The 7694-nt window shown below is 35.5% G+C and overlaps 1 long non-coding RNA gene across 2 annotated transcripts; it reads right to left on the bottom strand.

The window, feature by feature from the left end:
* Positions 1 to 2480: 2480 nt before the first annotated feature.
* On the bottom strand, positions 2481 to 7694 carry LOC143654974 (uncharacterized). Of its 2 annotated transcripts, none has more exons than XR_013162033.1 (3): positions 7587 to 7694; positions 4411 to 4501; positions 2481 to 2759 (listed from the first exon to the last, which is right to left on the bottom strand). It is a non-coding gene; the product is annotated as an uncharacterized LOC143654974 (long non-coding RNA). The 2 variants fall into 2 exon arrangements; XR_013162032.1 differs by having other exon boundaries at positions 4384 to 4501.

Genomic DNA, 7694 nt, shown 5'->3' on the forward strand with positions numbered 1-7694 from the left:
TCTGTGATTTACATTACAAATATAAATAAGTTATTTCATGAACCAGAAAAAATGTACAAACACTTTCACAGAGTTAATACTAGAGTGGCATATGGGAAAAAATATACTTACTGCAAACTATGGACTAGAGTTAACAGTAATATCTTAATTTCTTTCATCAATAGTAACAAATGTTCCATATCAATACCAGGGTCAACAATAGGGGATATAGGGGGGTTGGGGTCTTTGGTTTTTTTTTAATGTTTATTTTTTATTTATCTTTTTTGAGCAATGGATATTCTCCAAAACTGGTTGTGGTGATTATTATACAACTGTAGCCATTGTTTGTATACTTTGAATAGATTATATGGCATAAGAATAGATTTCAATAAAACTTGCTACAAAAGAGAAAAGAGCTAGCCAATATTTTTGAACCTCAGCAATATTGACATTTTGGATTGGATAATGCTATGTTATGGCAAGTGTCCTGCTCATTGTATTATGTTTAGAAGTACCCTTGACTTCTATCCACTAGATAACAGTAGCAGCAACTCCAAGTATGACAAAAATGTCTCCTGACATTGCAAAATATCTTAAGGAGTGGGGAGAGGGAGAGGGGGCTCCAGAAAACACACTGGTAAGCAATGACATTAGATTAGGAATGATACACTGAAATTCTGGGCTTTATCCTCAACAGTGTGTGAATGTTTTATGCATAGTTAGTCAATAACCAAAAAGGGAGCCACCCTAATAGCCAAAATACAACAATTTGGCAATCAAGTGGTGGTAGTAAGTTTGATTCCACTCCCCATAATATCCAGTGATACATTAACAAAATTTGTTCTTGTTGATTCTGTGACATTTTTATCTGCTGGTTAAATCATGGTTACCAAGATAGGGGAGGGCACTTCCACCAAAGGAACAAAAATGGGTTCTACTGAACTTGAAGCTATGGCTGTTTCTATTTGAAATTCCCTTGGTGGGACAACAATAAGTAAGGAAGTCATTATGCTGGTCAGTGGGATATATTCTAATTATCAGTGGTTGCTGATACCTAATATAAATAAGGAGGAGATTGACTGAAACTCAGAGAGCTCTGAATGGTATCTTTCAGTGCTCTCATGCCCAGTAATTGCTATGAACCCAGAAAATGCAGTATGCACAACTTGGCAAAGGTATTGCCAGAGATGGAGGACTAGATGCCTGTGATGGTTAGGTTCTTATGTCAGCTTGGCCAAATGAGTATGCCCAGTTATCTGGTCAGGCAAGCACTGGCCTGACTACTGCTGTAAAGATATTTCATGGCTGGTTGATTAAGTCGTCAGTCAGTTGATTACATCTGTGGCTGATTACATCTGCAATCTACTAAGGCGTGTCTCCCACAATGAGATAATCCAATCCATTGAAGTCTTTTAAGGAAGAAGAAAGACCACTACTTCTTCAGCCAGAAAACCTCTCCTGTGGGACTCATCCAGACCTTTCATCAGAACCGCCAGTTTCACAGCCTGCCCTTTGGATTTTGGACTTTTCCATTCCCATAGTTGCATTAGACACCTTTTTAAATCTTACATTTACAGATCTCTCGTGTTGGTTTTGGTTAACTGAATAACGCAGTGGCCCATTTTACATCCCCTTATATCATCTGAATTGCTGATAGTAGATGAGATACATCTAGAAGGAGTAGGGGAGGATGGAAATGCTGAATATCTATAATGGTTATTTATTAAATCATGTTTGTAGATTGCAGGCTGCCAAAACCTTGAAGAGTCATAAAGAGAGAGGACATAATATATGGAACAAATGGATCTAAGTGGTGCAAATAAGGGGCTACAGTAAAAGTTTTGATGTCCAGCATTATATCCATTCTGCTTATCTCTTCCTTTGGTTACTGCTTCTTGGACAGTGGCAAGCTTGGACTCATTGTGACAGTGTTCAACCTCCACAGTGACATAAGCCTTTTCACTTTCTGCCTTTGGTACTTACCCAAAGCCTCTTGGGCCCAATAAACTAAACAAATGCAGCCAGAATATAAGGGGATCAATGCTCCCAGTAATAAACATCAACTAATAGTGGAGGGAGCCTTTGGATAAATATCCCAGTTTTTCAGACTCCTGTCAGAATCAAGCACCAATTGCCTGCTCTAGAGACTTGAATTATAAACTGACAAGTCTGTCCTTGATTCTAAGTCTCCCTCTTTCTGTTCTCTGTTATTCCTTCCTAGGCAGCCCCTAACAAACTATGTCCCAAAAACTCATTTCAGTTATAATTTGGAAAACCTATACTAAAACAAGTTTTAACTGTGACCTCCCTCAGTGATGCCTTTCATAATCATAACAAAAAGTTTCTTACCCCCACACATACATTTACTTCCAGACTTAGACTTTCCAATAAAAAATGTGGTGTTCCCCACCCATTCATGGCAAACCTCTTCACTATTGCCTTGAGGTCATCTCAAATATGTTTTAAGACCACACCAAGAGCTACATTTTTTTTCTCCAGAATCTTGAACTTTAGTCTTTTACTTCTTCAAAGGCTTTATCCAGTAATAGAGAGAGGGAATAGGAGGGATTGAAAGGGGGAGATTTAGAGGGATAAACATCTCCCTGGAATGTGCTCACTTTTAGAGTCCTACAGATTTCCATCTTATCTAGATGACATGAAAGAATAAAGTCAACCTCTACTTTCATCTCTCATTCACTTCTCAATCCCCTGCTTCCCAGTTCCTCACATTCTCTGCTCTGCTGAAACTGTTTTTGAGGACACCAGTGATCTTCACGTTTCTGTAGAGAAATAACATTAACAATCATACAGAGATTCTTCTGTTAGTAATAAGAAAGTCTTAGTAACTCAAACAGAAGTTACCCGGTCTGCCAGCACTGTCATTAGTTATCATTATCTTTCAACAGAATACACATGAATGGACAACTTCACATTCTTATGAATTCCTATTAATGGGGTTTGAAAACCTCTGTGAAAGACTGGGCATAAGTTTGCATATGATCAGTTGCAACCTCTTACTAACTAGAGTGAAAGTGAAAGAAGTGAAAAATGTTTGTTCCCCCTCAATTGTACCTCAAAACTTACATAATTTATGATTTTCATGTTTTATATGGAATGGATAATAGTCCAGTATTTCTCAAATTTTAATATGGATATTAATCACCTGCACATCTTTTTCAAACACGGGTCCTGAACAGCATGGTTATGGATATTATAATTGGTTGGCCATACAATCCCCAATGTGGTGCAAGATGATATAACACTTATGGATAGAATCGTGTTCCCCACAAAGACATATCTGAGCCCTAACTCCTAGTTCTGTGGGTGTGAATTCATTTGTAAATAGGAATATTTCAAGCAGTGGACAATAATATGAATTTTGCTAAAAAAAACAAAGAGGCACATTTTTTAATGCCCATAAGTCTTAGTAACTTGGATATTACTGTTTATTTTCACAATGGTCATTTCAATGGTGTGGTAGAAGAGGGCACCATACTGAAATAGGTGCAATATGAAGATGAGATGAGGACACTGCTATTTCTGCTATAAATGCTTCCTGGTATTTATAAAATCTGTCCCCTCTGCAGGATCCCTCTTTTTCTAGATATCTATACTTCTTACTCCCAGTTTTACTTGAAGTCTTTGCCCAATTTCATCTTTTTACTGAGGCCTTCCCTGGCCAACCAATGAAAATGCTAATTAAACTGCCTTCTCCTCTGCTTAGATATTTCCCCCCAAAGGATATCTATGTCCAAAAGAGCAAAGAAAGAAAGGAAGGGGGCACATATAAGAATGAGTATATAATTAATGAAGAATTAACAAGCCTATATTTCCTTGAGGTAGAAATATTCTTGGAAAGTACAGATTGGTCTAATGATCCCAATTAAAATTTTTTTTTAACTCAAGAAGTTAAAACTCTCTACAGGGGCTTAAATATAATATTGGTTAGGAAAATCACATCCACACCCCAAGAGTTATCTCTTTCTATTTAATGGATAAGATGTGGTGGTGATATTCAAAATATTTAACAATCATTATGGCACAATTACTGTCCAGTTAGAGTGGACCCCATTCACATTAGTGCCCCATGTCTGAGACATTAATCCTTAACCCTTTAGTTGCTGGACCAGGGGAGGCCCAGGGGCACCCAAGGATATTGAGATATGAAACCTGGGATTGGCTCTTAGGAAAAAGGAGGGATAGCTAGTCACCAACTCTTAAGGAGTTACTTCAGTGTGTCAACATCCAGCACAGCTGACCATCATCCTTGAATAGAAAGGAATGACAAAAAAAAGGATCCTGTCATTGAGAGGCAGGACAGGTCCTAGGGAAATTTGGTATTTAATCCTTGTCTCAGTTTCATTTTCATCTCTGTTACTCATTTAACTTCAGTTTCCTTTTTACCTGAAGGTAAGCTCTTTTGCAACCCACCATCTGAATAAGCAGAATATCCGCTGTTCCAAGGAGACAGTTTCCTTTCTGTATAGCATTTTTCTTTATTTGTGACCAGCTTTAACAAAATCTAGGCAAAAGTAAACATATTATTGTTAATTTTACATTTTCTCTTCAAAAAACAAATGAAGAAAATATCTTGACATAAGCACATAGTCATAAGATGTTGATAATTTCCTACACATGAAATTCAGAGAAAGATAGCAAACATAATTTAATTGAGACAAAATAATAGTTATTTGGTAAAAATTACACAAATGAAGTGAATACACAAATGTCACATAGAGGATGGCTAAAGGTTAATATCTATAAATTATAAGTCATTACTTCAACTCTACAAGACAAAATATTCAGACAAAAATGAACTAAAAACTATGGATGATCAATCCATAAAGAAAACAGACAAAATCAACAATAATATACTACTTGTGTTTAAGTTCAGACTAATTATTAAGAAAGTCAACAATTATACAAAAAATTAGATACTAAGGTTAGAAAGTTTCTGGTCAGAAGGGAAGCATGCAACATTTCGGTGGGGCAATTTGAAGATGTGCATTCAAAACAGACCTTAAAATTATGTAGATTTTGTTTAACAGTTTTATTTCAAATAGTTTATTCTAAGAGAACACCATCCCAGAGTTGTGTGCAATAGAAAATGCAAACATTTAAATGGCCAACAATAGATAATCAGTTAAATAGATTATGATCTATTTATACAGTGAGGTACTATGCAACTACTGACAATTGTGTACCTTTAAGTTTAATAACATGAGAAATGCTCATCAATATTTATGTAAAAAACTTAGCATCCAAATATACATACATATATAAAATATGTATATAATCATACACATACTTATACCTACATGTATATAGATTTTAAAAATATGTGATATAGAAATATAAACATATGTAGTAAGTTTCACATTTTAAATAAAAATATTACTTTGATTATGAATATAAATGGAAGAGAAAACCTCAAATGTTATATGGTTGAATCATTTTCTTTTTGCTGATATGTTTTTTTAAATTTTTCTATAATGAACATGCTATTACAAATGTATAATGAAACAAAAATTTTTAAAAGAAATTAACCTCTACAGAGATCTTGAGAAGGGAAGGAATTCAAAGATAATTGTTCTAAAGACTACATGTGTGTAGGGGCAAAAAAGGTAGAAAAAGTGGCATAAGCTATAGGTGCAAAACTTTTTCAGCATAAAGTTCCACCAAAGTAGGTATTTATTAAACAATGCCTGTCTGCCATTTACTTAATGTAGGCAATTGCCTAAATTTATCAAAATGTCACCTCTGAAGCTAAGTATAGAATTGCCATATGATCTGGCAATACTGCTACTAGGTATGTACTCTCAGAAGAACTGAAAGCAGGGATGTGAACAGATATTTATATACTGATGTTCATAGCGGCATTATTAATAATTGCCAAAAGAGGAAGCAACTCAAGTGTTTATCAACCAATGAATGAATGAACAAAATGTGATAGGAGAAATATTATGCGGCTGTAAGAGGGAATGAAGTCCTGATGCATGCAACGACATGGATGAACCTTGAAGGCTTTAAGTTGAATGAAATAAGCCAGACCCAGAAGCACAAATATTGTATGGCCTCACTAATCTGAACTAATGGTAATGAGCAAAGCTATGGAGTTCATATCTACAATGCAGGTTACCAGAAGATAGGTGAGGGTAGAGAATAGAAAATCAAAGCTTGATTTATGTAGAATTTTCAATAAGATTGATTGTGAAGGTTTTGAAATGGATAGAGGTGACAGTAGCACATTATTGTGAGTGTAATTAACAGTGCTGCATTATGTGTGTGAATGTGCTGAAAGGGGAAGTTTAGGATCGTATATATCACTAGAAGGAAAGCTAGAGGATGAAACATAGGACTATATAACATAGTGAACTCTGTTGTGGATGATTACTGTAACTAATAATGCAAATATGAGAATGTTCTTCAATGAACTAGAACACACGTATGACTATTACAAGGTATTAATAATAAGGTGCTATATGAGAAAAATATAACTAATGCAACTATGGACTGTAGTTCACAGCAGCATTGTGTATTCTTTCATAAATTGTAACAAAGGTACCAGACCAAAACTAAGTGTCAATAATAAGGGGTATAACAGGTATAGGATTTTTATTTGGAGAACACTGAAAATGTTCTCACATTCATTGTGGTGATGAATGTACAACTCTATGATTACTCCAAGAACCACTGATTGCATACTTTGAATGGACCGTATAATGAGTGACTAAAACTATGGTGTTAAAAAAAATCACCTCTGCCCAATGTATTCTGACATACCACTTTGACTTGAGAAAAACCTAAAATATGAACATTTACATGTAAGGTGGGTTTGAGAGTCTAAAAATGATTCTGAAATATTGTATTAGGTTCTCTCACATTGAAAATTAAATGTATAATATAAGGTACAACTAACTATTGGGTGGAGGCAGGGGAGGACAAGAGCAGAATGGTAAAAATCAGACTGTAAGATACACCATGTTCAAAAGACTGTAAATTATGTATCTAATATTGTTTTTTAAATGACAGTAGGTGCAATGAGCCTCTTCTCTCTTTCTTCCCAAATTACAGAAGGGAACATGAAAACCTTCTGAGCCATATGTATTACTCTGGAGAAAGCAGGGTCTCGGGTGTCCTAAACTGCACTGCTCACAGAGGGGACCTGACCCACGACACAGCCTGGGATACTTCCAACCTGTGCTGACCTGAAAAGATGGTTCACTTCAAATAGACCATTTCACTCCAACTACTATCATATGCTAGTTTCTACACACTGGCCAAATCCAGAAAGCTAATCAGCCATAGTCAGCTCCAGGTATGCTTAGCTTAACTCATTTTTTTTTACTAACTTTTGTTTTTTTATTAGAGAAGTTGTTTTACAAAAATATTAAGCAAAAAATAAAGAGTCCTTATGTATCCCCCCATATTATTAACAGCTTGTATTAGTGTGGTGCATTTGTTACTAAGAATGAAAGATTATTATTATTATAATTGTCTTATTAACTATAATTCATTATTTACATTAACTAAATGCTCCTTTATTCAAAGGAAGGATTGTTTTCTGCTTGCTTGGTTTTCCTTCACACTAAAATAACCTGTCTTACCTGACAGTGATGGAGCTTAGCATTCTCCTGACACATTCAGGCTTGTGGACTTGAACCACTCCCAGGGCTTCCCTGTCTGAGGCCAGCTGCCTACTCAAGTCACATGGA

The sequence above is a fragment of the Tamandua tetradactyla genome, chromosome 14 (genome assembly GCF_023851605.1).
Source record: "Tamandua tetradactyla isolate mTamTet1 chromosome 14, mTamTet1.pri, whole genome shotgun sequence".
Taxonomy (NCBI): domain Eukaryota; kingdom Metazoa; phylum Chordata; class Mammalia; order Pilosa; family Myrmecophagidae; genus Tamandua; species Tamandua tetradactyla.